We start from the raw sequence: 8,255 nt of genomic DNA on the forward strand, positions 1-8,255 counted from the left end.
GAGAAACCATAATCTCAAGATAGCTTCAGTGCATTTGCATCCTGAATTCACAAAATCTAGGTGGTCAAAAAACTTAAAATTGAGAATTTAAAGTTGTTCTGGGTTGATAGTAGTTCTGTGTACATGGAAGAACTAAATGAAAAGAAAATTGTTTCTGGAACTCCCCTCCCCCTTCAAACAAGGCTTTTAAGAAAACCCACAGAATAAAATCCCAAAAAATATGAGGTTACAGTAAAAAAAAATCAAATATTTAAGGATATAAGACACAAAAGGAAAACAAAATCAATAGACAACATGATTGGACTTCTGGAGACTTCACATACAAGCAGTCCTCAAGTTATGAACAAGATCTGTTCCTGTGTCTTTAAGCCCTTAAGTGGAATTTGCAGGTAAGTTATAACAGGTGCATATAATTTAGCCTTACTTAAGTGAAAGAAAAGGCTGGAAAGCTTTTCAATGATTTACATGTGCAGCAAATGAAGGTGATTGTGATGAAGAATTTTTGCAAGCAGGAGTTGTTGTTTCAATCATTTCAAAGTGATGGAGAATTTACACAATATTAAGAGGCAAGTAGGAGGCGTTCCGGTAAGATGGCGGAAAAGGCAGAAAGACTGCACAGACCCTCTTCAACAAAGAAAAGGGGAACAAATTAACACAGATATAGAATATAATCCTGGACCCCTGAGCTTAGAAGGGAAAGATATAGAAGTGGTCTAAACTCCAACTAGCAGAAGAATTTGCAGGAAAACACCAAAACAGGAGACATATGGAGCTGTGGTCTGTCAGTGATCCTGACGGCACAGACAGCCTGGATATTGCCGAGTGGTGGTAGCACATAAGCATTAACCTGAAAACCAGCCCTGCTAGCCAGGGACTGCATGGAGGACTGCTATGGTGGCTGGTGAATAAAAAGGGAAGCAGCGAAGAAGGTGGGCTGAGCTGTGGACTTTTGCCTGTCTGGAGGGTGCAGCTATTTTGAACGTTTACAAGCGGTTTCATCATTTTGGATATTTAAAGTGACAGTGTTCTCCCAGATTCCAGGGACTTAAGAACAGGCTCCACTTGCAGGGAACCACAAGGACATTCCGGACACCAATGACAGGAAAGGTGCAATATTCCACTTGTTACTCTTATTCCCCACACCCTTACAGTGAACTAGGTGCAGCCATTCCTCACTCCCACCCACCTTCTAGTCCGGCAGGAATTCCATCCCAGTCTGTGTGCTCAGATGGAGCCTGGGTGCCCTGCCCTAATTTTTTTTTTTTTTAGTTTGTTTTTGTCTCTTTTAAAACTACTACTATTATTATTACTTTTCTCCTTTTTATTATTATTCTTTATTCTTCCCTTCCCAGATTCTAGTGTTCAGCTTTTTCTCTTTTTCCTGTTCCTGGTTCCAATTTTTTTTTTTCTTTCTCAGGGTTAACCCCACTCCTTGTTTTTATTTTTGCATTTTTCCCATTTTTTTCTTCATTATTCTCCTACTTATCATTTTTCTCTTATTGCCATCTCCCTAGATACTGCATTTTATTTTATTTTCTGTTTTTTGGTTATTGCTCCTGTGTGATTACATGGTATATTTTTTGTCCATTTGCTTTTACTTTTTTGATGGTTATTCAATTGTTATTTTTGTCTGAGTGGGAGACAGCAACAGTCCACACACAACACAGCTACACTCATACCTCCTGCAGCTTCACTTACTGAGAGCTACCACTTCCTTCTCCACCAATGGGCCAATGATAAACAACCATCTAGAAGAGCCTGACTCACCCTTGGCTACTCCTCAGAAACAGTTAACAGAGATCTAAATACAACAATGCCACAATGTCTTGGAGACAACAGACTATCACAGTCCACACAAAGAAGAACGATAAAGCAGGAGAAGCAAGGGAGCAGGATAAAGACCCAGAAAACATCCCTGAGGAAGAAGCAGCATTGGAACTCTCTGATAAGGAATTCAAAAGAATTATCTTTAGGTATCCTCAAAGGATTGAGAGACAGACCAAGGAAAACACAGACAAAACCCTAGAAGAATTTTGGAAGAAAATACAAGAACAAAAGGACACAATAAATGAAAAATTCGAAATGATTCTAAATCTACAGATAGAAATCCAGAAGATTAATACTAAATTGTCAGAAATAGATAACACATTGAAAGGGCAAAGGAGTAGAATTGATGCAATGGAAGGCAGAATTAATGAGATTGAAGACAAATACCTGAATACTTCTTTGGAAAGGGATCAATCAGAAAAAAAAAAAAAAATCAAAACAAAAAGAATAACCTAGAATCAGCAAAACACCATATAATGTGGATGAACTTGGAGGACATTATGCTGAGTAAAATAAGTTAATCACAGAAGGACAAGTACTGTATTAGTCCGTTGTTGTAAAAGTCAAGGAAAGGTTTATATATGGAAGGAAATTGTCTTTGTTGGTTACCAGGGGTGGGAGGGGAAGGGAGGGAACACTGTTAGATATATAGAGATAAGTATTGATTTGGGTGAAGAGAAGAGCAATGTACCACATGTGAGTGATCAACACAGTGGCATTGAGGAAGAGGAAGACATTGAGAAGTACATGGGAGGTACAGACAACAAAGATGAACCCTTTTGCACATACAGTACTGTGCTGTCAGTGAAGGCAACCATGAGTATATGGGTGGATAGATGGGTGGACAGGCTGAATTATTAGGTATGTCTATGCAGGGGGGAGTGTATAGGATTGACAGACAATGGTTCTACAAGTGTATTTGTATGTTTTGTAAGAATTCCCAGGTGTATAGTAGAGCTGACCAAGGACAAGGTTGTAGTCACTTCTTGGTTACAGCCAGCTACTCAGAGGGACCAAGTAGTTAAACCTGTGGGCTCAGGACCACAGTTGCAGGGGACATCAAGCTTAATTGGCATAATATGCCACATAAAACATTGTTCCACCTCCTATTTTGGCGAGTATTGATTGGAATCTTAAAAGCTTGCAAGCAGCCATCTAGATGTAATGATGGGTCTCTCCTCGTCCAGAGCAAGTAAGAATGAATAAAACCAAAGATTCATGGAAACAATTAGTCCAAGTGACTGGTACACCATGCAATCGTCAGCCTATACAACTATGAGACCAGAAGAACTAAGTGGTGCCTGGCTACCACCGTCAACCACTTGGAGGAGAATCTATGTAAGAGATCCTGGATAGAGGGGGAGAACAAAGTGGAAAAAAACTCAAAATCATTTGGGGGAAAAAGAAAAAGGGACCAGGTTTGCTGGTCTGATAGAGCCTGGTGGAACCACTGAGACTTTGGCACATGGCTGCCCTTCAGGTCTGGAATTGTACCCACACCTGTGGCTTCCAGCCAAACAAAAGACAGGCATGAGTTGAACATTTACCTGAGGCAGATACATTCCTTGGAGAGCACAATCATGGGAGAAAGAAGGGATGTTTATCATGGGGAGACAGCTCAGGTGGTAGGAGTGCATGGAGGGATGGATAAAGAGAAGGGGTAACTATCGGAAGGAAGTGGGAGGGGAGCTGTTGCATTGGGATAAATTGTAGTCAATGTCATGAAACAAAGTGTATATGAACTGCTGTGTGGAAAGTGAATTTTCTCTGTAATCTTTCACTCAAATCACAATTTAAATAAATAAATAAAGGGCAAAAATAAGAGTTTTGTAAGTCAAACTTTTGTAACCCAGGAAGTATCTATACTATAATTATCAGGCTTAGAATGTAAAATAAGTATTTTAAATTTGTCTATAGAAATAAAGGAAGAGATTGAAAATATTACTAAAGAACAAGAGAAGATAAAATACATTTGGAAAAGAACCAAAGAGAATGTTTAAAAGTGAAGAAAACAACAATTAAAACTTAACAATAGATTGGATAAAGCTGGAGAAAGAAGTAGTGAACTGAAGTAAAGAGCTGCATCATGCAGAGATGAAATACATGAAAAAATATGAAAAAAGAGGTTAAAGGACATAGAGGATAGAATGTAGGGGGAGGCATATATATATATAGAGAGAGAGAGAGAGCGAGCTCTGGTGGTATGCCACTAAGGCATTTGACTGCTAACCAGAAGGTTGGTAGTTCAAACTCACCAGTCACTCCACAGAAGAAACACTGGACAATCTACTTCCGTAAAGATTAACCACCTCAGAAACCCAAAGTGGGTCTCTAGGAGTCAGAATTGACTCGATGGCAGTAAGTTTGGTTTGTTTTTTGTTACATATATATGTATGTATGTACAGAATACCAGAAGAACAGAGAAGGAACAGAGAAGAGACAAAATTGTAGAGTTAATGACTGAGAAAAGAGCCCTGGTGGTTCAATGATTCAGTGCAATGGTTAAGTTGGTGATTTGATCCCAACCAGAGGAGCTCTGGTGGCATGGAGCATAAGACATTTGGCTGCTAACCAGAAGATCAGCAGTTCAAACCCACCAGACACTCCATGGAAGGATGATGGGGCAAACTACTTCTGTAAAGATTTACAGCCTCAGAAACACATTGGGGGTTGCTATGAGTTAGAATCAACTTGATAGCAGGGAGTTTGGTCTTTGTGGTTTTAGAGGCTCCGTGGGGGAAAGACCTGGTGATTTGCTTCCATAAAGATTGAACTCTATGGGGCAGTTTTGTTATGAGTTGGAATCAACTTGATGGCACCCCACAACAACAACAATGGCTGAGAATTTCCTGGTTTGATAAAGATACTATTCTATAATTATAGCAATCCCGATTAATCCTTAGGTAGAATAAATAAAAAGATCTCACCTAGATCATATCATTATCATGAAACAATAATACACCAATGGCAAAGGGCAGATATTAAAAGCAGTCATAGTAAGCAGATTACCTACAGAGCAATAAAACTTAGACACACAGCTGACTTTTTACCAGCACCAATAAATGCCAGAAAGATGAGAATAATATCTTCACAGACTGAAAGAAAGTAACTTTCAATATAGAACTGTAACTTAGGGAAACTATCTCTCATGACTGAGAGCTATATTAGAACATACTCAGAAAAACAAAAATGGAGAGAATTTGTCCCCAAAAACTCTCAATAAAGAACTTTTAAGAGGACTTCTGTTAAGATGATACAACAGGGAGACAAGCTGCACAGACCTTCTTCAACAAAGAAAAGAGAAACCAATTGACACAGATATAGAAGATAATCCGTGAGCTCTGAGCTTTGAAAAGAAGGCTACAGAAGTGGACTAAACATCAACTAGCAGAGGAACCTGAATGAAAACAGTGAATAAGGAGACAAACAGAGCTGCGAACCATCAGCTATCCTGATGGCACAGACAGTTTGAGTATTTTAAGTGGTATCAAAAACCAAAACCCAAACTCACTGTCATTGAGTTAATTCTGACTCATAGCAACCCCCTTTGGGTTTCTGAGGTGGCAGATCTTTACAGAAGTGGATTGCCCAGTCTTCCTTCTGCAGAGTGCCTGGTGGGTTTGAACTACCAAACTTCTGGTTAGTAGTCAAATGCCTTAGGCACTACGCCACCAGAGCTCCAAGTGGTGTTAGGATCTGAGAATTAACCTAAAAATTGGCCCTGCTCACCAAGGCTGCATGGACAACTGCGTTGGTGACTGATGACTAAAAAGGGAAACAGCAAAGAAGGAGACAAACTGAGCTGCAGACTTTTGGCTGTCCAGAGGGTGTAGCCATTTTGAATATTTACAAGTGGTGGCCATTTTGGATATTTAAAGCAACAGTGTTCTTGTTCAGATTCTAGGGAACTAACAATAGGCCCACTTGCCAAAGACACCACAGACATACCAAAAGTGAAGGACTGGAAAGGTGTGATATTACCCTTGTTACTCTTATACTCCATACCTTCTTGGTGAACGGAGGTGGGGCCATCCCTCACCTCTACCCACCTGGGCTGGCAGGAATTCCATCCCAGTCTGTGCCCTCTGGTGGAGCCTGGGTGTCCTGCCCTGAGCCCCCAGATTTATTTTCTGTTTTGTTTTGTTTTGTTCTTTGATTATTTTTACATTATTCTTTTTTTCCCTCCCTTTTTATTTTTTATTCTTTCTTTTTCCCTTCCCAGTTTCTAGTTTTGAGCTTTTGCTTCTCTTCCCTTTTCCTGGTTCCCATTTTTTTTTTTTCTTTCTTGTAGTTCTTCTCATCCCTTGTTTTTCTTTTATCATTTTTTCCATTTGTTCTTCATTATTCTCTTATTCTAACTCTGTTCCCTTATTCCTCTCTCCCCACAGATTGTAGGTTATTTATTTTTTTCCTGCTTTTTCTATTTGTATTTCTTTTGTCCTTTTATAGTATTGCTTTAAATATTTCATCTCATTTATTGTCTTTCCTCCCTTTTTTTTTAAATTTCTCTTTTTGGAGATTGTTCCTGTGTGTTTACACAGTGTGTGTTTTTTTGTTCTTGTTTTCACTTTTTTGATGTTCTTTTTTTTTAAATTGTTTTTTTCTGAGTGGGAGACATAAACCGTACCCATATGATTCAACCATAGCCACACCTCCTGCAGCCCTACCTGCTAAGTGAGGGTCACCAATTGCTTCTGCACCAACTGGCCAACAATACACAACAGCCAATATTAATCTGAATCACTCTTAACTACTCTTCACAGACAGCTAACAGAAATCTGTGGACCCACTCTCATTCTCTATCACACCCACCAGGAGCCAGGTGGTGAATGTGTAAGTGCTGCCAACTAATGAATAAAGGAGCACAGTACCCTGCTTACTCAGACACATCCAAACAAAACAAAGAAAACAAAACTCTTGGGTGAATCACTCCAACATACAATCACCAATTAAATATACATACAACAATGTCACACTGTCTCGGAGACAAGAGACCATCACAGTGCACACAAAGAAGCAAGATAAAGCAGTAGAAACAAGGGACCAAGGTACAGAACCAGTTCACATCCCTGAGGAAGAAGCAGCATTGGAACTCTCTGATAAGGAATTCAAAAGAATTATATTTAGGTATGTTTAATAGATTGAAAAACAGATCAAGGAAAGGACTGATAAAATTAAGGAAAACACAGACAAAACCCTAGAACAATTTTGGAAGACAATTCAAGAACAAAATGGCAAAATAAATGAAAAGTTAGAAATGATACAAAATCTACAAATAGAAATCCACAAGATTAATACTAAATTTTCAGAAATAGATAACACACTGAACAGGCAAAGGAGTAGAATCAAATCAATGGAAGACAGAATTAATGAGATTAAAGACAAATACCTGAATACTTCCTTGGAAAGGGATCAATCAGAAAAGAGATGAAAACAAAATGAAGAAAGCCTATGATTCATGTGGGACACCATCAAGAGGAATAACCTCCATGTAATTGGAATTCCAGAACAGGAAGAGACAAAAAATTGTCAAAGATTTGCTGGAAGAGAATTTCCCTGATATGATGAAAGATGAGAATATATCCATTCAAGAAGTTCAATGAACCCCAAAAGGGACAGACCTCAAAAGAAAATCACCAAAACATACCATCATCAAACTCACCAAAACCAAAGACAAAGAAAGAATCCAGCATGGGAAAAACAAAAAGTTACCTACAAAGGACAGCCAACAAGACTAAGCTCTGATTTCTTGGCAGAAACCATACAGGCAAGTAGGCAATGAGATGGTATACACAACACCCTGAGAGAAAAAAAGTTTCCAAGAATGATATACACAGCAAAATTGTCCCTCAAATATGTTGATGAAATTAGGACATTTCCAAATAAGCAGAAATTGAAGGAATTTGTTAAAACTAGACCAGCCTTACAAGAGATGCTAATGATAGTCCATTGGACAGGGAACTAATAACAGCAAACAACAACTGACCATTAACACATATGATGACTTATCACAGAAACCAACCCAGTTATGCAAGTATCCAAACTAAAGCTTTGTATCCAAAATAAGCTTACAAGATTGTAAACAGGAAGCCAGGGACATCAGTTGGCAAATGAGGACAATTACAGACTAAAAAGAGGCAAAAAATAGTATAGTCACAGAACTTCTAAATGGTGAGAAAGTCAATAGAGTTGCAAGATAGAATGTACTGTTCTAAACTCAGAAAGAAAATTAAAAATCACAGGGTAACTTCAATAAATAAATAAATAAATAAACCTTCACATCACAATAAAAAAGAGGACAAGCACAAATATTTAACAAATACTAAAACAATAGCAACAAAGGAAATGATACCATGATTCATAAACATAATGAACTCAGCACAGAAAAGTATATGGAACAAAGAAATAAGCAACACCATGAAAAAACA

The sequence above is a fragment of the Orycteropus afer genome, unplaced genomic scaffold (assembly GCF_000298275.1).
Source record: "Orycteropus afer afer isolate SDZICR_OR568_19922 unplaced genomic scaffold, OryAfe1.0 scaffold00339, whole genome shotgun sequence".
Classification (NCBI taxonomy): domain Eukaryota; kingdom Metazoa; phylum Chordata; class Mammalia; order Tubulidentata; family Orycteropodidae; genus Orycteropus; species Orycteropus afer.